The following is a 26,459-nucleotide window of genomic DNA, read 5'->3' on the forward strand; positions in this document are numbered from 1 at the left end:
CCACCCCTCTTAGTGCCCTTGTGTCGCTTTATTTCTCAGATGCACATTTACATGGTCTATTATATTAATTCTCTCATTTAATCTTGAGAACTTAAAAATTATTAGGAAGTTAATTGTGCAGGGATCAGAGGTTTTTCTCACTTACAGCATAACTCTGTTAAATGACACAGTTTGTTCCAGCTTCTTGCTGACATTGCAAGGGATTGTCTAGAACGAAGAGTTCAATTACTTTCACAGTGCTAATCATATATCATTATGTACAGGCATGAATCCTTAATTCCCAAGCTAGCACCCAGAGCAGTGTGGGGGCGATAAAAGACACAGCCCAAATTCGTCTGTCCACCGCAGCAAGCAAGGCATAACTGAAGAATAAAGTAATTGTGTCTCCTTGGCTATGCTCTTTATTCATTTGAATATTTGATGCCCACAGTGAATCATGTTCCATTAATTTTTATTCATCCACACAAGATTTTTGTCAGAATTGATTTAAGATGCATCGGTCAAGGCCAAAGATATATTTACACTTTTTTTGGAGAACTTTTTCCTGCACAATTCAGGAAACACTTGCTTTCTGGTCCTTTGTAACTTTTTCAAGATACAAATAAAAAGGCAGGAAATAACTGACTTTGGAGTCTCACAGGTAAAGAATTCCTCAGTGTTAAAAAAAAAAAAGGCCTGATTGTTCCTTCTTGCCACACATCTTAGACCCAGAGGTTAATGTGTAACCCGGACCATTCCCTTGTTCAGCTATCCCAAGGTCAATGAAGAAATGGAATCCGAGAGAATATTTTGTTTGTTTCAGAGGCAGGAAAATGGCTTATGAAATCTCAGAGCAGGGTGTAACCTCATTAAGTTAAATGTAAAAATAACTCTCCAATCACAAGTTATGAAACAGGAAATCAACGCCCGTGTTGTATAACAAAGGCACTCTTACATTTTTGGCATTAAAAAAAAAAAAAAGCTTCTGTCACCATTTTCTTTTCTCTCCTTGCCCCTTTCCTGCAATCCTCGCTGTGTGCCTGGGCAGGAAACGTGGCCGCCTCTGCTCACGTGTCCGCTGTCCTTTTGTTCTATCATCTGCCCAGCCAGTGGTGGGAGGAGGCTGATGAATTCCCCCTGTTAGTTGGATGAGAAACTTCCATATCTGGGAGAGTTATAATCAGATTGCCTTTTGGAAGAGAAACATGGACAGTGAGCGCAGTCCTTGCTGTTAAAACCTTTTTTTTCTTGCTAGGCTGCTCAGGATCCTACTGCCTATTTTTTTCACCTGATGTTTTGTAGACTATACGTAACTGTAAGAACTTGAGAGATGTTCTGATTGCAAGCACATCATTTTATTTACAGAAAATAACTCCAAAAGGAGTTTTCTATTGTAACCACTTCAATCAAGTAGCAAGGTTGGCAAGCTGTAATTTTGAAATTGTTCCATTGTTTTTATTTGCTTGATTTTCCCCTTTCTTTCTCCTTTCATTCCTTCTTTCCTTTTGGTGAAACAGCCACTCTTGTGCTCTATTGTATTTTATGTATCTAGCTCTTACACCTGGACTTTAGTCAATATTCAGCTAATATTTCTTCTGTGTCTCTTTAATAAATCACCTGTAAATATAGCTCAATATTATGTTACCTATATTTAAAATGTATTCGATTTTTCATAAGTTGAACCTAAGATGTCTGAATGCTTTTCTGTTTTCCAGTCTTTTCCATAGCATAATGTCGAAACTAAACATGTACTCGGCTTCATGTTGGAGAAGGCAATGGCAACCCACTCCAGTATTCTTGCCTGGAGAATTCCACGGACAGAGGAGCCTGGTGGGCTACAGTCCATGGGGTCACAGAGTTGGACAAGACTGAGTGACTCACACACACACGCTGCTTGGTGCAACTGGGACCTGGTATTTTTTTGCATACACAAGCATTTCTGCAGGTACAGCAGATTCTTTGTGGTGTTAATTGGCAATCTGTTGCCTTTATCTGTTATATAATCTACTGTGGTGACTGAGAGACACCGCTTACCGAAGTATCACTGTGTTACTTTGTAAATATTTAGTAACCCGAGAGTTCCTCCCAGTTATGATAATCAGAGTACAGGACCCAATCAGGTTGAATGCAGTGAAATGGGGAACAGCCTGTGACTGGCGAGTTGGCAACTATAATTAATCATTAATTGACTTGTATATTCTGGGGATGGGTGACAATTGTGATACTTCTTAACCTTGGCTACAATTTAAATGGCCTAGAGATCTTTTAAATAACAGATACCACTGTCAGACTAATGAAATCTGAGGTGGGACCTGGGTAACTATTTTAAAAAGCATCCTAAGTGATTCTGTTTCAAGTGAAGCTGAGAATCCTTGTGTCTGAATCACTTAATAACATCAAAGAAAATGCAAAACTGCTTGGGATCACTTTGACCGGGCCATCAACTATTGATCCTACATGCATCTAATCCTCTTATTACTGTTTATTTGCTTTCACCCTTTCCTATTTATGAACATATATAAGTTTGGTTGGATTTATAATTCCACCAAATCAATATTTGCTTTGTGTATATTAGCTAGGGTCTGGCTAACCTCTTGACATCAGTCTCCATTTCAGAACATATTTCAAATTAGCTTTCTTAAATATTTCATGATCTCATTTGAAAAATTGTCATTCTGAAGTTTACTTTGAAAAATTTATCTGCTTTTTAATGTATTTTTTAAGTCACTGAATTCCATGGTTTTACTCTTTGAACTAATGCTTTCTCATTTTTCCAAAAGTCACTGCCTTAAAGACTCAGACATCTGATTAATGCTAATACAATAGACTTTTAAAGTAAATATTATGTTCAAGTTTATAATTTTATGGACTAATATTAATGGCATTCATGTATATTATTGGGTCTGTTGCAATTTCATTTCTTCCTTATTTTTAAATAAAATCATGTCATATATAAAAATGTCATATTTTATTAACTTTGAAATTTTTTGTGTAAATATAGTCATAAACCCGAACATACACTCTTAATTCACATATCTTGTTTATTAAGAAAATAGTCACATTATATATAAACATTTTTATTTTTCTTTCCTAATCCTCAGAAATGCTTTTATTTTTCTTTGTGGGGCAATCTCCCATCCTTTTTGCTTTCTAGATTCTGTTGTTTTTTTTTTTTTCATCCTTTGTAATTTATGAATGGCCAGTGGTTGGCACATGTACCATATATTGATTAATTCTTGCTGCAGGAAAAAATTACCCAGAAGTTCCATGGCTTAAAACAACAATGGTTTGTAACTGTTCTTGTCTCTGTGAAGGTTGGCAGTAAGTCCAGCTGATGTAGGTTGGGTTCAGCTTTGTGACTTTGGTTCTCTGTGCAGTTTTATGGGATGCTGGAGAGCTCTGTTCAGACTGTGAGGACAGGGATGGTTTCCTGTCATGTATCTCTCATCTTTCTGATGTGACCACAGTGCCACTTGAGGTATGTTTGCATGAAAATGATACAAAGCAAGTGGACACAGGAGGACATGATGGTCTTGACTCAGAAGTCTACTCTGTCCTTCCTCAGGTCATGCTAAAGTATGATACAGAGAGAGGGTTGGAATTGGGGCAATAAGTCAATCTATGATATGGTAATGCTCTTCATTCTTGTGCTCTTGGGTGATGTCATTTACCTGTTAAATCCCTCTTTAGTATAGAACTAAGGTTGGTCTCAGAATTGTTTTCAAGTCAGTGTTTTATGAAATGATGCAAAATTGATTCCCTGTTAGAGTAGAGACCATTTTCTCTTCCCTATCTAGTGTTTACTTTCATGTTGATTATTTTCTTTATATTATTAGAACATTAAAATTTGGTCTAGATTGAGTGACTATTATAAAACATTAGTTACTCAATATATTTTTATTTAACCAATGGTTAATTTTTGCCTCTATTAGGACAAGACCACAGGGAGGGATGATGCTTCTTTTAAGGTGATGTGTCGCCATTGACTTTTGTTCCCAGTGGAATGTGAGAAGAGATCCTTGTTTTTTCCAGAATAAATCTTTTAATTTTGAGAATTTTCAGTGCTTTTACCCTTGCCATATAGTCATGGAAGCAAACATTGAACTGGAGGTGTGACCCTGGCCATTACGTAGAAAATGGATCCCCTAAAGCATCGCCAGAGTCATCACCAATTTGCTTAAATGAGGAATAAAACTTTTTTTAAGCCACTGAGATTTGAGGACTTTCTGTTATCCCAGAACTTAACCTACCATGGATAAACTGTTTTCCCAACACTGAAACTGAAGGTAAAGATAGATGTACTCACTGTAGCCAGTTCACAGTTTTAGACGAACAAGTATAATCATAGAGATCTAGGAAAGGAAGCGCTCAGCAGACAAATGTGAGCAATTTTCAATATTTCTTAGTTCTTTTTCTTATCCCTGGTCACAATTCAAATGGATGGCCTTTGGAAGAGTTCTCATGCTGATCACTGAAGTTAAGTGAAATTGCTCAGTCGTGTCTGACTCTTTGCGACCCTAGGGACTGTAGCCTACCAGGCTCCTCCGTCCATGGGATTTTCATGCTGATCACTACCTCTAGCCAAATAGCAGAAAAAATAGACTAAGAAAAAGAGAGACTTAAAAACCCCAAGCAAAGTGGGCATCCTTAGCAAATGTTGCTTTTCGACTATCACTCACACCTGACTGCACTGACATTCGAATATGGAGGTATTGATTGGGATAGTATCTTTGAAGAAGTCATCTATTCAGTCTTTGTTTTACATCAGGCAAATCTTGGACTGAAATTTAAGATGCGGCTCTTACAACTCTGCATCAATTTATCTCTTGCCTGCCTACAAAATTGATTTTTGACACTTATTTTGACATCTTGGAAAGTACAAACTTGAGACTTCAATGTATTAATACTTGTGGGCAGAGACAGAGAGTAATTTTTTGGGGGGGAGAGCATTTAGCAGAGAAGCATCCTTCAGTCGTGTCTGACTCTTTGCAACCCTATGGACTATAGCCTGCCAGGCTCCTCCATCCATGGGATTCTCTAGGCAAGAGTGGGTTGCCATTTCCTTCCCCAGGGGATCTTCCTGATCCAGGGATTGAACCCATGTCTCTTTTGTTTCCTGCATTGGTAGGTGGGTTCTTCACCACTAGTGCCACCCAGGAAGCCCACAGAGAAGTGTCCTAATTCATTCAAAATATTTAGGAACATTCTTAATTAAGAATGTCCAGGAACATTATGTGATTCATAGCGACCCCACTGGTCCCTTGAGAAAGAATTTAAAATGTATACAATTGGGATTCAGATATATAAAAATAGATTTATAGACTGACAGACCTGGGGATAAGGTTTCCTAATGGAAAGTCACTTGTGAATGAGAAAGGAATCTTGTAGGCTAGACCAGAATGAACAGGTATGGATGGATGTTAAGGATGGTGGAAGTTCCAGGTATAGAATGAAGCTGTGCTGTAATACTCTCAAACCCAGAAGTTTATCAGTGCTTAGGGGCTTTGAGAAGGGCTTCCCTGGTAGCTCAGCTGATAAAGAATCCACCTTCAGTGCAGGAAACCCCAGTTCAATTCCTGGGTCAGGAAGATCTGCTGGCGAAGGGATAGGCTACCCACTCCAGGATTCTTGGGCTTCCCTGGTGAGTCAGCCTGTAAAGAATCTGCCTGCAATGCGGGAGACCTGGGTTCAGTCTCTGGGTTGGGAAGAACCCCTGGAGAAGAGAACGGCTACCCCCTCCAGTATTCTAGCTTGGACAATACCATGGACAGAGGGGCTGGGCAGGCTACAGTCCATGGGGTAGCAAAGAGTCGGAGACGATGGACTGACTTTCACTTTTGCTTTATGGGCTTTGAGAAGAGACAGGCTGAGCTAAAAACAAAAGCCTGGGGAACTGGAGGCATGTTTTTCCTGTGACTAACCACCACCAGCACCCCTCAGAGACCTGAAGGTAAGATGTGGGAATCACTTATTTCCTAAAACAGAAAAAATGTCCAGAACTGTGATGATCAGTAGCAGCATTAATATGGAACAAGGAACTATCCCAGTTTATGGACAGCAGGAACTGAGAACTCTCAAAGTGCAGAGCAACTGGTGGAAACTCTGATCGTATCTGAGACATATGCCTCATGTCAGGACTCCCCATAGGAAAAAGACTGTGCCTAGGAGTCATAAAAATCGTTTAAGATTGGGGTGCGTAGAATATAGCTGAAACTATCTCTGGAAGATGCTTAAAGCTGCAATATATATCTCAATCTTACATGATATACATCTTCAGTTTCAGTCCAAGACTAGCTTGATTATAAAAGGTTGAATAGACAACTTCTTTAAACATAACTTCCCAATCAATACTTACATATTCAAACCTCAGTGCCAAATTTTTAGTGAAATATACGTATGTACACAAAGCAGACTAAAGGTGAATGTAGAGCTCAAAGAACTTCCACAAAACGAACACATGGGTAATACCATAACCCAGGTCAAGAAATAGAATATGACCAGCATCACAGAGTCTCCTTATTCACCCTTCCAGTCAGTATATATTCAAGACTGACATAGCTTAGTGTGGCTTGACCCTGAACTTTATATACCTGAAATCACACAGTAGACATTTTTTGAATTCAGCTTCTTTGACTCAACATATTATGTCTGAGATTTATTCCTGTTGCATGTAATTTTAATGTGTTACTTTTTTCTTGGCCTGTAGTAATCCACAGAATGAATGTGATGCAGTGTGTTTCTTCATTCTTCTGATGATGGATTTTTATCTTCCAGCTTGACTTTACTAGGAATAGTGCTAATGTGAACATTCTAGCATAAGTGTTTTGATGAGCATTTGTACACATCTCTGTTCTTTGTATAACTAGGAATAAAATTACAGGGTCATATGAGGTTTTTGTAGGTTATTGTACTGAACAGTTTTATGTAGGTTATATGTAGGTTATTGTACTGAACAGTTTTCCAAACTGGTTGTATCAATTTACATTTCCATTGGTAGTATATAAAAGTTACACTTGTTCCAAGTCATTGCTAACAAAATACCATCTTTTATTTTTTTATTTTAGCCACTTCTGTGTAATTGTAATAGACTCTCATTGTGGTTTCAAATTGCATTTCTCTGATGACTAATGTTGTTGACTAGCACTTTTTCATACATTATTAGAAATTTTGATATATTTTTAAATTAAATGTCTTTATCTGATGGCTTTTTCCTTTTTTTTTGGTTATTGTTTAGTCACTAAGTTGTGTTCAACTCTTTGTGACTCCCTGCCAGGCTCCTCTCCAGGCAAGAATATGGAAGTGGGTTGCCATTTCCTTCTTCAGGGAATCTTCCCGATCCAAGGATGGAACCCGAGTCTTCCGCATTGGCAAGTGGATTCTTTACCACATTAGTTTGTCTTTTTCTCATTGATATGTCTTTGATAATTATTTCTTATGTTAGAACATACTCTGACTTATTTCAATATTTTAAAGTTTGTTGTCTTTCATTATGGCCCAAATTATGATCAATTTTGGTGAATAGCTCATAAGTATTTGGAACATGTTAATTCTATTACTCTATCAGTCCTTTGTGGGAGCACTGTAGCATGAATACCTCAATTCTGCTCTTGGTTTAGATTTTCTAGATTTGATTTCTGTCTAAGCTGGATTTTCGGAGCATGGAGATTAGTATAAATATGGCATAGGATTAGCCAGATAGTTAATATTTATAAAATTACTTTCAGAAATAAGAACAACATTAAGAAACTCTCCATATAACCATGAAATGTGAAATATTTTAAATTTTTTGTTTTTCCTCACTTTTTATGGTAAAATTTTACAGTGCCTTATACAGCACTGTGTGTGTATTCCAGCATGTTGATGCTATGTGCCTATCATTTTTAGTAGAAATAAAATGTACTTTGTTGTAATAGAGTGAGCTCATTAAGACCATAAGTGCAAAAGAACAATTATTTTTGCAGTTTTCTTAATGTTGTTTTGCTAACTTTCTTATTTAGACACTTTGAACTTGGACAATTTCTGCCAAGGGTAACCTCTTCTCCAGCTTTGATACTTTGTCTTCATTATCCTCAGTTTTCTGCCTAGTAACAAAGTTTATTCGTTAAGTTAAGCTAATAGCCATGAATTGTGGTTCATTAATTGAAACTTCAGATTCACTGGTTTTAATAAAAAAGCCCACAGTCACTTCTTAAATCACTTTCAGATGTAGTCAATCTCCTCTAATTGTTTCTGTCGTTGTTGCTTCTTTTTCTATCTTTGTGTGAAAATAATTACTAGAGATTGACTCATTAAAGATAACTAAATGGTTCATTTTGGACAATGAGCAATCTAGAAAACATAAAATCCTGATACTCTTTTCAGGTGATATCACTTCAACATGATCTTCTGATAACTAGGATGAAAAAAACTGAAAAAGATTTTTATAATCTTTTTTTCAGTTTTTAAGATTAAATGGTAAAAAAATGTTCAAGTTAGCTACTTAATTTTATGAAGACCTTAATGTGGCAAATTTTAATTCACTTTCTTGGTGTTATCACAACGTGTTTTGTCTCGATAGCATTACAGTTTTGAACTATTTTTCATCTCTTTTTCCTAAAATAATTTCAGTAAAAATTCAAAATATGGAAGAAAAACATTTTGCATTTAACACAAATTTAATATACAAGTATATGTATACACACATACATAATTTATATATGTATGTGTGTATATATATATAATATATACATGTATAACACATACATACAAACATACACACACATTGCAAACAGAAATAATATTCTGTTGAATCTGCAATGGCAGAAAATATAAGTTTCAATTGTCCAATATCTTATCACCTCTTGGGAAAAAGTGATCTTCATTATGTGGTCAGCTTTCAAAGTTGAGTGAAAGTTTACTTGCTAGTTACAGTGTTTGAACTCCTGTAACAGTAAATTAAGTTCTACAAAGCGCCCATGTATTCACTGGAGTTAACAAAAACTGCATAATTCTGTACTCCTTGGGGAGCAGCAGGAAGCAGCCCCTGGGAGCAGAAATCACAGCTGGGAGCAATTAAGACTGATTAGCTCCTGGCTGAGGAAATCAAAATGGAAAGAAACTTCTCTTAGGGGGAATAAGGAGCGGCATTCCCAAGCATTTCCGAGCTAAGCACAATTCTCAGAGGAACTGAGGACTGAGGGAAAAATGTGAGTTTCAAATATTTGGAGGTTTTCTTAGCTTATTTAATGTCTGCTTAACCACTATGGGTTGACTCTATTGGACACTTAAAGGAAAAGTTCAAGTAAATTGAACAACTGTTTATACATTTCCCCACTTTTTCCACATAGCCCAAGGTTTTCTTAATATGTTCATTTACCCTTACAGATAGACTATAGATGATTTTCATAACTATTTACTATTTATTTTATACAGATGGGGATAGTTGTGGTTTCAGAGAAATGGGTATAGCACATAAATGTCAGTTCTCTTGAAAAAAAATACCCATTACTGTGTATGAGATTGGTCTGAATTATCTTTTAGAAACTGTAAAATAGTGTGCAGTCAAAATTTTATGCAGAAATTTTTTATATAATATGTGAAACTGCCATCCTGGATAAAAAATTGGTTTCTAAACATCTAGATAAGGATGTGCTTAATAAAGCAAAAGACATTAAATAAAATGATAATAGAATGCATAGTATATACTGGTTTCTTTTACATTATATTTGAATTACAGATATCCATTAGAAACATATTTCTTTTGAATAGGCTGAATTGGGTGGCTAACAATTTATAAATATAAATTAAATAGAAAGTTGTTTCTTTAGATTTTTAAAAACAATCCATCAGAGATTCACTTATTCTCAAATCTACTTGTGAGTTAGTACTAACCATGTTTTATGTGGATACCTTTGCTACTGTATTGAAACTTCTTCAGAAGAAAAATCATCCTAGTATGATCATACTAGGGTGTTTATAAATAATTGTTATTCTGTTTTTCCTCTCTTAACAGATAGAATGGGTTATTTTCATATGTAATCATCTATGTAACATAATATTCATCTGGATCCAGATTTTTGAAATAATCTTTAAAAAAAAGTTTCCTCTTGCCTGCCCCCCACTTTTGGGTGTGTTGAAAATATCACATGAGAGGAACAAACTGAAGGCTGATATTTGAAAATATGTTCCAAACAATCACTTTGAAGGACTATAATTATTAACTACAAAAGAAAAGACTTGGTGGACTGATAAATTACTGAATCAAACCTGTCTTGAATTTCATTTCTAGATATACCACTGTGTTACCTCAGTTAGTTTCCTTTATCTTACAACTTTAACCACTTTAGCTCCTCTGTCCATGGAGCTCTCCAGGCAATAATACTAGAGTGGGTAGACATTCCCTTCTCCAGGGGATCTTCCCAACCTAGAGAATTGAACCTGGGTCTTCTGCATTGTGGGCAGATTCTTTACTGGCTGAGCCACCTGTCCTTTAGAGAAGGACTATGCTGATTCTGGATACCAGGTGACTGGATAATCTTAATATTACACTTTTAGAAAAAGCTCTATAAAAATATCTGGAAAGGGACTTCCCTGGTGGTCCAGAGGTTAAGACTTCACCTTCTAATACTAGGGGTGCCAGTTGAATCCCTGGTTGGGGAGTTAAGATCCCACATGCCTTATGACCAAAAAACCAAAATGCAAAACAGAAGCAATACTGTAACAAATTCAGTAAAGACTTTAAAAATGGCCCACATTAAAAAATACGTTTAAAAATATGTTGAGAACCATACATGTTATTTCTAGTTTGGGAGAATTATTGACTAAATTGTAAGAAGTCATGGTTCAAAGTTCAGCAGTTGCTGACCAGAGATTATATGAAAGGGGGTGGTTATACCCTCAGTTGATTTTCTATTTCCCAAACCAGTAGTTCTTAACTTTTTATGTTTTAAGTCCCATTAACTCTTCTATAAAAGAACCGAACTTTCAACATGGTACATGTGTACTCAGTCGTGTCTGAGTCTTCACAACTCCGAGGACTGTAGCCTGCCAGGCTCTTCTGCCCATGGGGTTCCCCAGGCAAGAATACTGGAATGCGTTGCGATTTCCTCCTCCAGGGCATCTTCCAAGCCCATGTATACAACTAGTGTCTGCCTTGTCTCCTGCATTGCAAGCAGATTCTTTACCACTGTGCCACCTGGGAAACCCCAAGTTTCAACATAAGAAACACAAAAGCTCATTTCCAAAGTGGAAATGTATGTATTTGCCTACATCATAATGACATTCACAGTAAGATCTACCAATAACTCACTGCATTAATATTTTTGCATTGGAGATTTCATATCTGATAATACTGTATCTTTGGGGAAGGACAAATTACATTACTGTCATCACTAGTTTAATAGAGCTGCTACCTAGGCTGACAAAATATAGTTATTAAGTCCAGTACACTGGGAGTGAAGTGGTGTGGAGTCTACCAAGAACTTCAGAAGCCAATAGAAAGAAAGCCCAGGAAATGAGTTAAGCACATGCCTCAATTTCCAAGTTTATCCTATACGATCCATAATGGACCAGGTCAGCAATATAGTTCTACTTGCAACTGGATGTGGGAGTTAAGTTAGAAAGACTTTTTGGAACATTTAGGAAAGTATTTCTTGTCACCAGTAGTCTTCAAACTGGGACACATATAATCTGTGAGTGTAAGAAAACTTTCCAAGTGGTAAGAAAGCCAAAATATTTAAAGGGCCACTTTTCAGATCTTCCACTTTCCTGTGAACTCTTTGCTAAAAATGAGTCTGTGACTGCTTTCACACTAACACTTCTTCCATTTCATTAAAGAGAGTATCCCTCCTCACTCCAAATCTCACTACAAAGATTTAAACCCCTTTGTCTACTTCTGTGAAAGCTTTAAGGGCAAACAAAGCACAAAAATCTCTGAAAAATCAGAGATTTAACCATACAGTGTGGCATTAGAAAGCAGGGTGTTTTGCCCTGTATGGGATTTTCATGGGGTCTTCTGAATTTAAGCATTTGGTAGAGTTGTACTATGGGATTAATGACCATATATATTCAAAGGTTTCTTGTCTTTTCATCTTCTGTCTTCTTACAAAAAATACAGCAGGGCAGTCTCATGAAGCACATCTAAACAAATATCAGTACAAAATAGTGAACAATAAAAATGATTTTCCTACATGTGTAAAAATAAACCATTCTTTCCCACTATACTCAATATTTATCCTTGGGAAGTTTCTAAACAAATTACCTTCAAATATCAAAGCAAAGATAGATTATTCACATTGACTTAAATTCTAACTGAAATATTTTCAAGTGCTACCAATTTTTCATGATTCATTGACTAAAAATCTAAGGCTAGGGTTTTGTTATGATTTCTTTGACATTCATAGCAAGTTATATTATAAAATATTTATTCCAATTATAGTAGCTCAGGGATGGATTCATTTTAACAGTATATGACTCTCCATTTCATTGAGTACATTAAAAAAGTTTAGTCATGATATATACAGCTAATTGAATTGTTTCTGATTTTGATACTTGATTCTTGTTGAATTATTCTTCAAAGTTGAATCTTTGGACATAAACGTTTTCAAAGAATACATATAAGTTTAATTTAGCTATTAGAATATATTCATTTATATCATATCTCATTACAAATTAAAAAGAAACTGTATATTTTTCTACTCATTTTCTAAAATTATAAATATCAGTAAAATAAATACATTTTGACCTCTACCAGTTTAATTTTAATGAGACAAACTTTAGTCATCTATATTACAAAGTAATTTTATTTCTTGTAGAAAGGAAGTTAGATTTTGCCATTCAGGCTATTTTGCAAACATTTTTTCACAAATAGAATAATCAAAATATACCAGTTCAACATTTGGATGGAAATATGCTTAAAGTATATTTTAGAAAAATTGGTATTATGAAAAAGTTGTCAAGAATATTGTATTGGAAAATGTATATTGAAATTAACTCTATCCTTACTTTTTCCAACCCTTTCTGAGTATTCCAGGTGTCTTGAGGGGGTCACCAAGACCACCCATGGGTTTGGTGATTTAGTAGAAAGACTTGTAGAACTTAGTATATAAGTAAAAAGAGGTGCCCCTAACTGAAACAGTTATGGTCATAATTAAGAGTCACTTGTTAAGTTGTGGTAAAGTTTTCCTGATGTACTTCTTATACACTCAGAAATTAAATTCTAATGTCTGAGCAACAAATCCTTTTGTAGATTGAGTGGTTTCAAATTTTCTGCTTTCAAAGCAGTTAAAGGTCAAAATATTTGAGTTGGTAGCTTATATGTCATTTAAATCATTTTTGATGATATGTCACATCTAAGAGCCCTTCCATTCTTTGGTCATTCACTTATTCAAACATTTATTCAATAAATATTAATTAACACCCTATATGCTTCATTTATAACTGTGCCTTGGGTGGAAATGTTAGATAGGACACCACACCTACCCCAATGAGTCTGAAGTCTATTAGAAAAACTGACAGTTAGAGCATAGTAAGCGATTTGATGGTAGCATGGATGAGAAATCTGAGTTCATGAAGTGGGTTCATCCAAATCAGAATGGTGTTCTGGAGATGTTGGTAGAAAATATGGGAAGTTCAGGTTAGGATCTGGCTTTTAAAAGATATATATTTTACCAGCAATCTCAATCTCTAAAGGTTAAAACTTCACACAAAATGACCTTTAACTGGCGAATGGATAAGCAAACTGTGGTTCATCCTCACAGTGGAATATTACTGAGCATCAAACAGGAACAGACACTGATCCATACAACAACATGAATGGGTCTCAAATAGACTATCCTTAGTGAAAGAACCCAGATTCAAAGGTATGCTTCCCTTTATATGGTATTCTGGAAAAGGCAAAATTATGGGGACAGAAAACAGACTGGTAGTTTTCAGGGGCTTGGGATAGGATGGGGTGACTGCAAAAGACATGGGGGGATTTCTGGAAGTGATAGAATTGTTCTGTATCTCAGTGGTAGTGATGTCTTAGAACTGTCCACTAAAAAGGGTGACAATTGCTGAATGTAAATATATGCAGAGTACGTCATGTGAAATGCTGGCCTGGATGAATCACAAGCTGGAATCAAGATTGCCGGGAGAAATATCAACAACCTTGGATATGTAGACGCTACCAGCCTAATGGCAGAAAGTGAAGAGGAACCAAAGAATCTCTTGATAAGGGTGAAAGAGAAGAGTGAAAAAGCTGACTTAAAACCCAACATTCAAAAAACAAAAATCATCCCATCACTTCATGGCAAATAGACAGGGAAAAAAATGGAAGCAGTAGCAGATTTTATTTTCTTGGGCTCCAAAATCACTATGGACAGCGACTGCAGCTGTGAAATAAAAAGACGCTGGCTCCTTGGAAGGAAATATGTGACCAACCTAGATAGAGTATTCAAAAGCTGAGACATCACTTGGCTGACAAAGGTCTGTCTAGTCAAAGCTATGGTTTTTCCAGTGGTCATGTACAGATGTGAGAGTTGGACCACAAAGAAGGCTAAGTGCCAAAGAATTGATGCTTTTGAACTGTGGTGTTGGAGAGGACTCTTGATAGTCCCTTGGACAGCAAGGAGATCATACCAGTCAATCCTAAAGAAAATCAACCCTGGATAGTCATTGGAAAGATTGCTGCTGAAGCTGAAGCTCCAATACCTTTGCCACCTGATGCAAAGAGCCAATTCACTGGAAAAAGACCCTGATGCTTCGAAAGATTGAAGGTAAAAGGAGAAGGGGGTGGCAGAAGATGAGAAAGGTTAGATAGCATCACCAACTCAATGGACAAGAGTTTGAGTAAACTCCAGGAGGTGGTGAAGTACAGGGAAGCCTGATGTGCTGCAGTCCATGCGGTTGTGAAGAATCAAGACACGACTTAGCAACTGAACATCAACAACAACAACAACAAAATTAAACCTTAATTTTTAAAAAAGCAAGTAAGAATTCATGTGAACTTAGCTGTGTTCTCAGAGGTGCAGCCATGCACATGCACATACAGGTCTGCTCACAAAGTTGTGGGTCACTCATTCCTTGCTCTTCCTATTTCCCTGTGGAGGGGTCCCCAGTGGTGCCTCTTGACTGAAGTGCTACTGGATTTGGGGTAGGATTTGTTTGTTGCTTGGGAATGCAGTGTGTTTTGTAGGATGTTCAGGAACTCTGGCACTAACTTGCTGAATGCCAGGAGCACCTACATACATTTCCTAAAGTCCTTGGTAATATATCTGCACCCCTGCTGCAATCCACATGCTGGACATGTCTTTCTGAATTCTCTATAAAAAAGAAGTAGTTCTTAATCCATCAGTGAAGAGGAAAGAACTGGCGTGTTTGCCTCACTCTTTCTTTCTTGTGGAAGGGAACTGCCTACCTGAAGAGAAAAGTATGCTCTAGTCTATTTTCTTCCATGAGTAATAAAGTTGATTTGCCTTCTGCCACACCCTGGGATTGAGACATGTGAAAAGAAATTTCACATGGGTGATAGCAAGCCATCTGCCAGCACACCTGCCTCATATCTTTGCACTAGCTGTTAGTTCTGAGAACTGGCATTTTAGTCTCCATCAGTCTGATTTCTATACCTGTCTTACCAGAGTTAGGGAAGAAAGGAGAAGAATGCTATCTATAGACTCTCACCCCCGCCCCCAACCTCAAGTTTATGTAATGTTCATTAGTAGAAGTACCAAGGGCTTACTATGTAACTTCCGCTTCTTATTGTTATTGTTCAGTTGCTAAGTCATGTCTGACTCTTTGCAAACTCATGGCCTATGGCACACCAGGCTTCCCTGTCCTTCACTATCTCCTGGAGTTTGTTCAAGCTCATGTCCATTGGGTCTGTGATGTCATCCAACCATCTCATCCTCTGTCACCCCCTTCTCCTCTTGCCCTCAATCTTTCCCAGCATCAGTGACTTTTCCAGTGATTTGGCTTTTCGCATCAGGTGGTCAAAGTTCCACTCTTTAGTACCTACTATAATATTAACCCAGATCTTGGAACTCAAAGTAATACTAAACCATTGAACTTTCTGGATTTAGTTCAATAGGCGTGTACGAAAAACTAGTGCTATTTGCATCTCACAGTCGTTTCTAAGTTCTTCTTCCACCTTTGAATGTTTCAGATTAAGGTTCTACAGAGGCAGTGTCTGCCATGGTAACCCAATGTCAAGGTGTCAGATTGTGACATTAACTGATCTACATTAACTTCTGCACTGCAATTTCTGCTCTGCACGCAGTATAGATGAAACCTCCAGTGTTAGGTGGAGACAAGCTTTCCCTTTGAAGCACAGAACCACTTTTTTTTTTTGAAAGCAAGAAAGTCTCTATTTTGTGGGGTAATGGAAGTGTCATAACATGGAACATTATCAGATCTTTTTGTCAGTGACTTCAAAAGCTAGAGGCACTACCACATACCTCCTGAAGTTGAAAATTCTTGTTTTAAAATAGTATCGATGGCATTCTGAGGTGATAGAGGTGTACTAGCTTCTGAAAAAAATTAAACAGGCAGTTTATTCCTCCTGCTTTATCATAGCATCCTTCCAGCACTCTGTTAGCTTCCTTGTTTTCTCTGATAGACCCTTACTCTTTGTAATTTGTTGACTTAATCTAATAAATTATATGGTTGAAGTACCATTAAGTATTATTTAAATTTTCCACATTATTCTAAGAGGTATGTCACCCCTTTCCACTCATTAATATATATATATATATTTAATTGGAATTTCAGTGGTTTGGCTAAAGTCTTACTGGCTGGGCTTCAGGCACTAGAGTAGGGTTTGTGAGAATGACGTGGAGTTCTCAGTCCCTCTGGTAGCACTGCCTAAGTTACACCTGGCCGTGCAAATAACAACTGCTGGAACAAAGTTTCTGAACTTCTTATTGTCTTTCAACTTGCATATTTATCAAGTGTGAGAATACATTGTGTCATCCAATTAGGGCTGCTATACATCATTTTCTTTTAGAGGAACATTTAACTCAACAAACATTTATTGAGCACCTATCATGGGAATAATAATGATGAAACACATATAGTGTGGATTTCTCTGGTGGCTCAGCTGGTAAGGAATCTGCCTGCAATGCAGAAGACCCAGCCTCGATCTCTGGGTCGGGAAGATCCCCTGGAGAAGGGAACAGCAACCCACTCCAGTATTCTTGCCTGGAGAATCCCATGGACAGAGGAGCCTGGCGGGCTACAGTCCATGGGGTGCCAAAGAGTCGGACACGACTGAGGACTAAGCACAGACACACACATATATTAGAACTCTGTGCCAGGCCTTCTTCTACGTATTTCTCTGTATTGATTCATTTGCATCCTCCCAGTGGGCTTCCCCGGTGGCTCAGGGGTAAAGCAGAAGATGCAGGTTTGATCTCTGGGTCAGGAAGATCCCCTGCAAAAGGAAACGGCAGCCCCTCTAAGTATTCTTGCCTGGGAAATCCCACAGAGAGAGGAGCCCGGCAGGCGGTAGTCCATGGGGTTGCAAAAAGAGTGGGACGCGTCTTAGACACTATACAACAAAAGAACAATCCTCAGAGCAATGCTGTGAGGTAATTCCTATTAAAAACATCTCCATTCAGTTGATGAGGAAACATGCTCAGAGGGGTTAATTATGTAACCTACCCAAGGTCACCCAGCTGGTGAGTGTTGATTTGAGTCTGAACTCTCACCTTAGGCTCAGATCTCCGCCGTAGAGGTTAATGTTGGTGAAAGCTAAAAAAGACTCCATTTCAAAGACAATTTTCTGTCTGCATATAACAAAAACAACAAACATATGATCTAAATTTCTCCAGAATGGCTCTAATTATGAGGTTATTGTTTTCTAGGGGGTATTGTTTAGTTCACATTTATAGTTCTTTTTTTTCCTCAAAGTTAATTATTCTTTCCTTAACCTCCTCTAACAAGTAATGTTGGTTTTGCATGTAGGTAGAAGCACAGTTTACAGAAATAGAATGTGTAGGTTTATCAAAGGACAGTACAATGCTTCTGAGTTTTACTTTGTAAATGACTAAAAATCTCCTATTTGGTAGTGGTCTCTTTTCTCTTGGAAAGGAAGCTTTACAAACTAATTAAAAACCTGCATTGAGACTATATATGCTATTCAAACTGATTAAAAATCACAAGCAAAATTTGATAACTGTAACTGTATTTGTAAAATAGTTAACTTTCTCATTAAAATTTGCTTGTAAACAGTCTATCGGAGTCTATCATGTACTATATGTTCTCTTAACTTACAGTCTTTGATGTGCATGTACACTTTGTAGAATAACTTTTATAAATACATCAAAACTCACCAGGCCTAAACCAAAACCCAACCATAGCCACATATACTATTTACTGCAATGGATACCAATGTGCAAATAGAATTCACTTTTAGATCTTATGTTTGCTTGTTATTAGGTTTTGAAAAATGTGTAAATGGTGTACCAGGGGAAACAATTTAGGTACATGAATTTATCAGACTATCTTTCTTCAAAAATCTATTTACATCAGTCCTATCTCCTGTAGGTATAGAAAGATTATAGCTATTCTTTCAGTAATTCATTCTAAATTGACAAATAACTTAGAAATTAAAGGAGGGAAAAATCATCTTTTAACTCTATAAATAAACACAGAAAAAATTAGGGAGCAAATGCATTATTCCAATATTTTATGTTTCTTTTGTTGACTTGAATATATGCCTTCCATTTTGGTTATAAAACATGGCTTCTTAGGTTAAGCATTCTCCTCAAAGTGGTTGGTTTGTTGGTGATACATGGCTCCCTTCCTGGGGGGGCGGGGGGCTGTGACACTGTATTCTGGGAGGAGAGGGAGGGTGGCCCACACTCATCCATCATTCACTTTTTAGTCAGGCTTATGATGAAGAAGGTAAACTTTCTAATAACTTTATAAATAATTAACCTCAGTCAACTTTGGTAATTAGATTGAGCAAATCATTTAATTTTCTGATATAATGTCCCTAACCAAAAAAAAAAAAAAAAAAAATCAAAAGGCAGTGAAAGAATAAATTGGTATCTCTCAGAATCTTGAAGAATATTTCAGTAGTTTTAAAAATGAAAAAGATAGTATCAGTAGTGGAAATGCTCTTAACTAGAACTTTGGACACCTGAGTCTAAGTCCTTATCTTCCCACTAACAAGCTGAATAGCTTTGTATAAACCACTTAAAGTCTTGGGGCTTGGTCACCTAATTTATCAAGTTAAAGGCTGAAATAGGAAAATAATGAACCATGTCTTTTTAATCTCTTCTCCATCCTTCATTCTGATTTTACAAAGATACCTGTTCTCTTCTAGAGAGGTTAACAATGTCATGTCTAGGGGGGCCTGGATATGGAAAAATGGGGCTAGGAGAACTCTCCAAGTGAAACTGGTTCAATGAGCACCCAGTACTTTTTTTCAGTCCTATTGTTCTATGAAAACCCAGTAAAATGCTTTCTCCTTACCCCTCACAGTGCCACACGCACATATAACAGACTATTCCATCTCATCAGAGTCCATGCTCTTAGAATTTAACATCTCAACATTAAAAAGATGTCAGACACAGTGGATCAATTCCCCCTTGAGCAGTGCTTTTTAGAAAATTCTGTCGCTGCTCAAAATCAATTATCTTAACCATTTATTACAAATCTAAATTTACATGATATAGATTTCTTTCAGACATATGTCCATTTTCCTTTCCTGGTTTTAAAGGAATTATTATTTTCTATAATTTTATATTTGTAAAATTTGTTTTCTAATGCACATCATGCAGTTCCGATTGGAGTTGCCCTGAAGGAGACCCCGAGATGAAGATTTAAGTGAAAGTAATTTATTAGGAAATGTACCCAGGAAAAACACATAGAGTGGGGACCTGAAACAGGGAAGGGGTGGGTGGGGAGGAGAAGGGCTAAATCAAAGCAAGCTTGTGATATCAACTTAAATCCTACCAAGAGCAGTGTGGCTGAATCCAGCAAGGTGCGTCCGGAGAGAGGGTGTGTCAGTCTCAGATTCGTCCCAGGCAAGGATGAGGAAAATGAAGTATTTCTACACCACACCCGCTGTCACTGATTGGCCGCCGTTGAGTAGGGCTGGGGCATGTACTTTTCAGGGCACTTCCATCTTTTTCTGGGTACAGGCAGAGGGGTTTGGCAATCAGGCAGAGCAGGTGTTAGCTTAGGGAGTGATAATGAAAGAAACCAGCAGAGGGATGTGGGGTATATGAGTTCAGTGCTGGCAAGGTCTGTTGGGGACCCTTCGTAATTGCCCCAGGAGCAACCATAAATCTGATGAAATATGATCTAATGAAGTAGTTTCTGATAGAGAACAGAGGGGTAGATCCTGCTAACCTGTTTTACAGAAAAGGTTTTGTATAAGGGAGAGTCCTGCAGGAAACAGATGGCACATCCTGCTGTGCAATTTGAGGAATTTAATAAAGGAACTCCTTACAGAGGTGAGGGCGGAACGCAGGGAAACCCGGAGGCTCGGTGCGGGATGGAAATGTCGGGAGAGCAGCTGGGTCCCGCGGCAGGTGGGGGAAGGCCGGTCCAGGGAAGGAACCCTCTGTCGGGGTCACTGTCCTCTTTCCCGTCCTGCTGGTGGTCCCTGCCTGTGAGCCCAGCCAAAAGTCGGAGGGCTGCGCAGGCGCTGCTTTGGTTCAGGTTGCAACTCCCAGACCAGAGTGGATGGAGACGAGGGCAGGGGGGCACCAAGGGACGAATTTGCTCAGGGTGAAAGGAAATCGTCAAATTAACTTGAAACAAGTTAAAACTCGAAGTCCACACCCAGGCATTCCTATGATTTTTTTTTTTTTTAATTCCTGGAAGATATTCTAAAAAATTTCTTCAGGATCTTTAGGATACAGATCTATTCATCAAACTTGAGCTTCTTTCCTGCCCCTCACCAGACTGCCCTGCTCACCTTTCTAGAATTACTGAAAGACAAATAACCCAGTCTTAGGGAATTCCTTCATACCAGGTGGATGAGGCCTTTATCCGGTGCCTTAAGACTTGGACTTTGACTTTGTTTTATCTTTTAACATTTGAGTTTCTGTGGTTTTCTTTTCAGGGGGAAAAAAAAAACCTTCTATGGTCACATATATTTATTTCTTCCTTTTTTTTCTCAAAATGAAAATCGCTTTATTGGGACTTCTTCGGTGGTCCAGTGGCTAAGACTCCTTGCTCCCAATGCGCAGGGCTTGGGTTCAATCCCTGGTCAGGGAACTAGATCCCACATGCTGCAACTGAGGGTTCACCTGCTGCAACTAAAAGATCCTGTGTGCTGCAACTAAGACCCAGTGCAGTCAAATAAATAAATATCTTTAAAAATTGCTTTATTTCCTCTGTGTGTGTGTTAGTTGCTCAGTCGTGTCCAACTCTTTGCGACCCCATGGACTGTAGCCTGTCAGGCTCCTCTGTGCCTGGAATTGTCTGTAATTATATGATATATGCTTATTTATAAATAATATAGACAACATTAATTTTTAAACAGTTTAACACGAATTTACCTTTGGTTCACAAACCAGGGGATAGTAATTGTTAACACATTGCTGTCTATTCACCCAATATTCTTCATTATACACAAACACACTTGCAAACAAGTGTGAGATAAATACTTACTGTCAAATGGGATTATTTATAAAATTATTTGGATTCCTTCCTCTAATAGCCACAGAAATTCTTTCATATTTAGGTAGATAGATCTTTATCATTTTATAATCATATATATATATTTTATTTTATGAAAACCAATTAACTTATAATATATAATAAATTCCACAATATGAAGCACATATTTTCTGACTTTTTTGACATTCTTTACTATTATAATCAATGTAACTGTGATCTACTTGTACATATATGTTTTTGTTTTTATCCCTGATTTTCTTAGGCTAACTTTCTAGATTTAAATCTTTTTATTAAATTTCTCTAATAAAGAAATTCTTCCATTTTCCACAACAGTTATTCTTTTTGGAATGCCAGGTCTAGATGATATTTTCAGTTTGGCCCATATTTTATCAACTGAGCTGTTCATTAATACAATAAGAATGCTTCCACAACCAGATCTGAAAGAGACACGTGCACCCCAATGTTCATCGCAGCACTATTTATAATAGCCAGGACATGGAAGCAACCCAGATGCCCATCAGCAGAAGAATGGATGAGGAACCTGTGGTACATATACACCATGGAATATTACTCAGCCATTAAAAAGAATTCATTTGAATCAGTTCTAATGAGATGGATGAAACTGGAGCCTATTATACAGAGTGAAGTAAGCCAGAAAGATAAAGACCATTACAGTATACTAACACATATATATGGACTTTAGAAAGATGGTAACGATAACCCTATATGCAAAACAGAAAAAGAGACTCAGATGTATAGAACAGACTTGTGGACTCTGGGAGAAGGCGAGGGTGGGATGTTTCAAGAGAACAGCATTGAAACATGTATATTATCTAGGGTGAAACAGATAACCAGCCCAGGTTGGGTACATGAGACAAGTGCTCGGGCCTGGTGCACTGGAAAGACCCAGAGGGATCGGGTGGAGAGGGAGGTGGGAGGGGGGACTGGGATGGGGAATACATGTAAATCCATGGCTAATTCATTTCAATGTATAACAAAAAGTACTGTAATGATGTAAAGTAATTAGCCTCCAACTAATAAAAATAAATGGAAAAAAAAAAAAAAAGAATGCTTCCACTATATATTTATTGCTCTATTCTGGGTACAAATATATAAAAACTTATTGAGACTACTGTATGTAAAAATAGGACATGCATTATGATTCTACAGTATAGAGGTTTTTCCTATGATCCAACTTCAGAATTATAGAGGGCCTTAAAAACAGATTGAGTTGGAGAATGGATGGTTAAAAAAAAGAGAAATCTCCGTGTACAGGTGCTTATTCTCTCCTTCTGTATCTGTATATTAGTCTGATTAAAGCCCCAGTCTTTCTTAGTTTCCCATTTCTTGTAAAAGTCATTATTTGTTCCATTGAAGCATAATGTTGGTAATTCTCTGGTCCAATTCCTAATTTCTTTAGGAAAGTGGCTAATTAACTGGACCAGTCTGGATTTGAATGCTCACTCCTGATCTCTCTCAATCTATGAGTGGTGAGTAGGACCTGGCACCATTTATAAACACGGTCACTAGAAGCCCGATTGCTATCACCATGTGAATTGTGGTACACAGTGTGGTAGACTGTCTTGAGACAAAAGTGGCTGGGCAGACAAGGCAAAAGTTAAAAGTATTAATTGGAGACTTCAATGACCAGCTTCTAATAATGGATCAAACAGCCAGGCAGAAGATCAACAGGAAACAGAAGACTTGAACATCACTCTGCACCAACTAGACCTCACAGGTACCCTTGGAACATTCCACCCAACAACTGTAGAATACACGTTCCTCCCAAGTATACATGGAACGCTGTTGAAGATATGCCACATGCTAGTCCATAAACCAATCTTTGATACATTTAAAATAATTGAAGTCATATAAAATATTTTCTTTGACTACAATGGAATGAGATTAGAAATAAATCAACAAGGAAGAAACTTGGAAATTCACAACTACTTAGAAATTAAGCAACATACTCCAAAATACCCAGTGGGTCATAGAAAAAAATCACAAGGAAAATTATAAATTACTTTGAAATGAAGATATATATATATATACACACACACACACACAAAACATATGGCATGTTGCTAAAACAGAGCTTAAAGGGACATTTACAGCTGTGGATGCCTATATTTACTATCAACCAAATGGAAGCATATTACTTGTGCCTGGGAGGATATACATCTTCCCAAGTTCTTGATAAGACGTATAAACTTGTGGGAATATGAAAAAAGTTACCAAATATGATACATTAAAGGCAAGAAGTATAGGTCACTTGAGGCAAAATTTTCAGTAAATGCATTTCTGGTGAGTTAAAATGGGTTAAGATGCACACTATTGAAAAACACAGCTGATATTATGACTTAGCTGGATAAGCTTTTTGATTATTTTTATTAACCAAATTTTACAATGATATGTAATATTAACCTGATAAACAGAGGATGAGCTCCCACTATATAGAAATAAATCTTGAGTTTAAATGTATTCACTTTTATTGCTAACAAAGAGGACAAATAATAATTTTGTTCTCTGTGGGCCACAATGTCACTTCAGTTTTGTAGTTTTCCAATTGTATTATAACAACAAGTTCTTCCTGTTTCATTTGTTTGTTAAAAGGAATATCATATATATACATTTAAAATGTTTATTGTGTGTCGGAAACTGTGTTAAGCACTTTAATACAAATTTGTTCAGGTCTTTGTCTCATTATCTCTCTTGAGACATTTATTATCATCACTTCAGAGATTAAGAAACTGAGGCTGTGAGAAATTAAATAATTCACCAAAGTCATGGCCTGTATATGGGGAGGTGGATTTAGAAAGGTCTGACACAAGCCTGAGCTTCTACTTTTTCTATTACTGCAGGCTGTCAGCACTCTGCCAACCTCCATTTCTGCATTTTGCTGGGAGAATCCTATCTCAAGTCCTTCTAGTGTGTACTTTCCTTTCAAATTATCTCAATGGGAGCACATAAGAAAAACCTTTGAATTGCTCTTTTTATTACTTCAATTGTTAGAGAAATTTTATGTTCTACCTCTCATCTTAGCAAAATGATCATTGAAAGATCAATCTTATTGAATTTGAGAAATAAAAGTAATGACAGTTCTTCAAATATATTATTTCATCTATTTATATGTGCCTGTTCAAACCGCAACAAGATTTAAGACATTTAATTCAAATTACTGAAGGCTTTAAACTAGTTCAAGCAATTTTGCATACATTGTCTTATTTTCAATTTGACTTTATTTTCTTGGACCTCAGTTTAGTCTCAACAAAGCAACCATCCACACTTATAATAAACCTTATTAATTTCCATTTTTAGAGCATACAAATTCTTTATTATCACTATAGTAGTCAAAATTTAGCTTTGTAATTTGACTTATAAATATATAGATACAAAAACCAAAACACATTTGTTTGTTTTATATATTTTTAGACAATTGATGTTCCGCCAAAAAGTGCTACAATTGTTTATGTGCTATTGATTGACTGATGATAATATCAGTACATACTATTTTATAAATTCCAGGACTTTTACTGGTTCATGGTGACTGGTTCACTTTGAATGTATGATGAAATTTCCTGGCCTACATGAGCTAGTACAAAAAAACCTTTAAGTTAAAAGGGAGATTCAATTGAGGAATATAATAGCACTGATTTAAGAGCAAACATATCCCTCTTCAGTCTTTAATATCCAATAGCAAGTAAGAAACTATTAGACCTTGCAACCTTTCCACTCTCCCTTCTCTGTCTCCTTTGGCCCAAGATAAATTTCAATTACACAAACTATATCCTGTTGCTAATCACCTACTCTAGTCAGTATTCTTTAAATAGTCATTTAGAGCTGGGATGAAATCTCTATCATTTCTGAAACTAAGAGAAAATTTGGAGCAACCCATTAACAGAACAGGAAATTCCCTAATATCCTCAGGATATGTATAGAAACCCATCCCGGTTAAATACAAGAGGGACTAATATCTCCCGGGGATATTTATTAAATAAACTTGCCTAAATATGTCTGACAAATGCATTATCTTTCCAAAAATGTCTAATTACCAAGATCCATTTATCTAATTAAGTGACCTGCAAATGCCCTAATTTTTCTTTTGAAACTCCTCTGTGATAATGAGTTTCCTGATAATGAAACCTGCTTGCTAAAATGGGTACCAAGATAATCAACTCATTTGTGCATCTTTTGTATTTCCTTTATTAGATAAAAGCATTCAGAGGAAAAGAAAAACATCGTTTCATTCTGTAAGAATAAAGTAACTTTTCCTAAACAATTGTTCAAGGAAAATGAAAAATGTTATTTAATTCCTTGTTATTTGTGACAGGGTCCAATAAGACGAAGGAAATAGATATTAAACAACATGAATTATATTTGTAGAAGAGAAAATTTCAACTTTTTTCTTTAAAATTGTAAAAACAATAACATGCCATTATTCCACATAGTTAAACAATACTTATCTTATAAAAGAGAGAAGGCGAGCTCAAAATACCCTTTGATGTTGGGGTCTTTTCAATTTAATCTGTCATTAGTTTCTTCTTCTCAGTGCAAAATCACTTTCCTTCCATCCAGACTGATATATAGGCTGATATATACCTATTTTTTTCCATTCTTCTTTTTTTTCTTTGGTGCTATGTGCTCGTGGCTTGTCTCTCTGTTTAGAATACTCTTCCCTAAGTGTTCTAGAGAATGAGAAAAGCAAAGATTTTGAAATTTGGAACTAGTGGGTTTGAATCCAAGCTCCACCTCTTGCTAACTGTGCAACAGTAAGCAAGGACCAAAATGTGAAGTGTAAGACAATAGGGCCAAATGGAGTCACTTTTGCTAAGCCCATGCCACCAAACCAAGACTTAACTTTATAATTTCTGATCTTCCAGAAATGG

At 36.8% G+C, this 26,459-nt stretch overlaps 1 long non-coding RNA gene across 1 annotated transcript; it reads left to right on the forward strand.

Annotated features, from left to right (window-relative positions):
• Positions 1-1,150: 1,150 nt before the first annotated feature.
• Positions 1,151-9,703, forward strand: LOC139036243 (uncharacterized). The gene is made up of 3 exons (XR_011488949.1): positions 1,151-1,397; positions 1,695-1,924; positions 7,253-9,703. It is a non-coding gene; the product is annotated as an uncharacterized lncRNA (long non-coding RNA).
• The last annotated feature ends 16,756 nt before the right edge of the window (positions 9,704-26,459 follow it).

This window comes from Odocoileus virginianus, chromosome 8 (genome assembly GCF_023699985.2).
Source record: "Odocoileus virginianus isolate 20LAN1187 ecotype Illinois chromosome 8, Ovbor_1.2, whole genome shotgun sequence".
NCBI classification, from domain to species: Eukaryota; Metazoa; Chordata; class Mammalia; order Artiodactyla; family Cervidae; genus Odocoileus; species Odocoileus virginianus.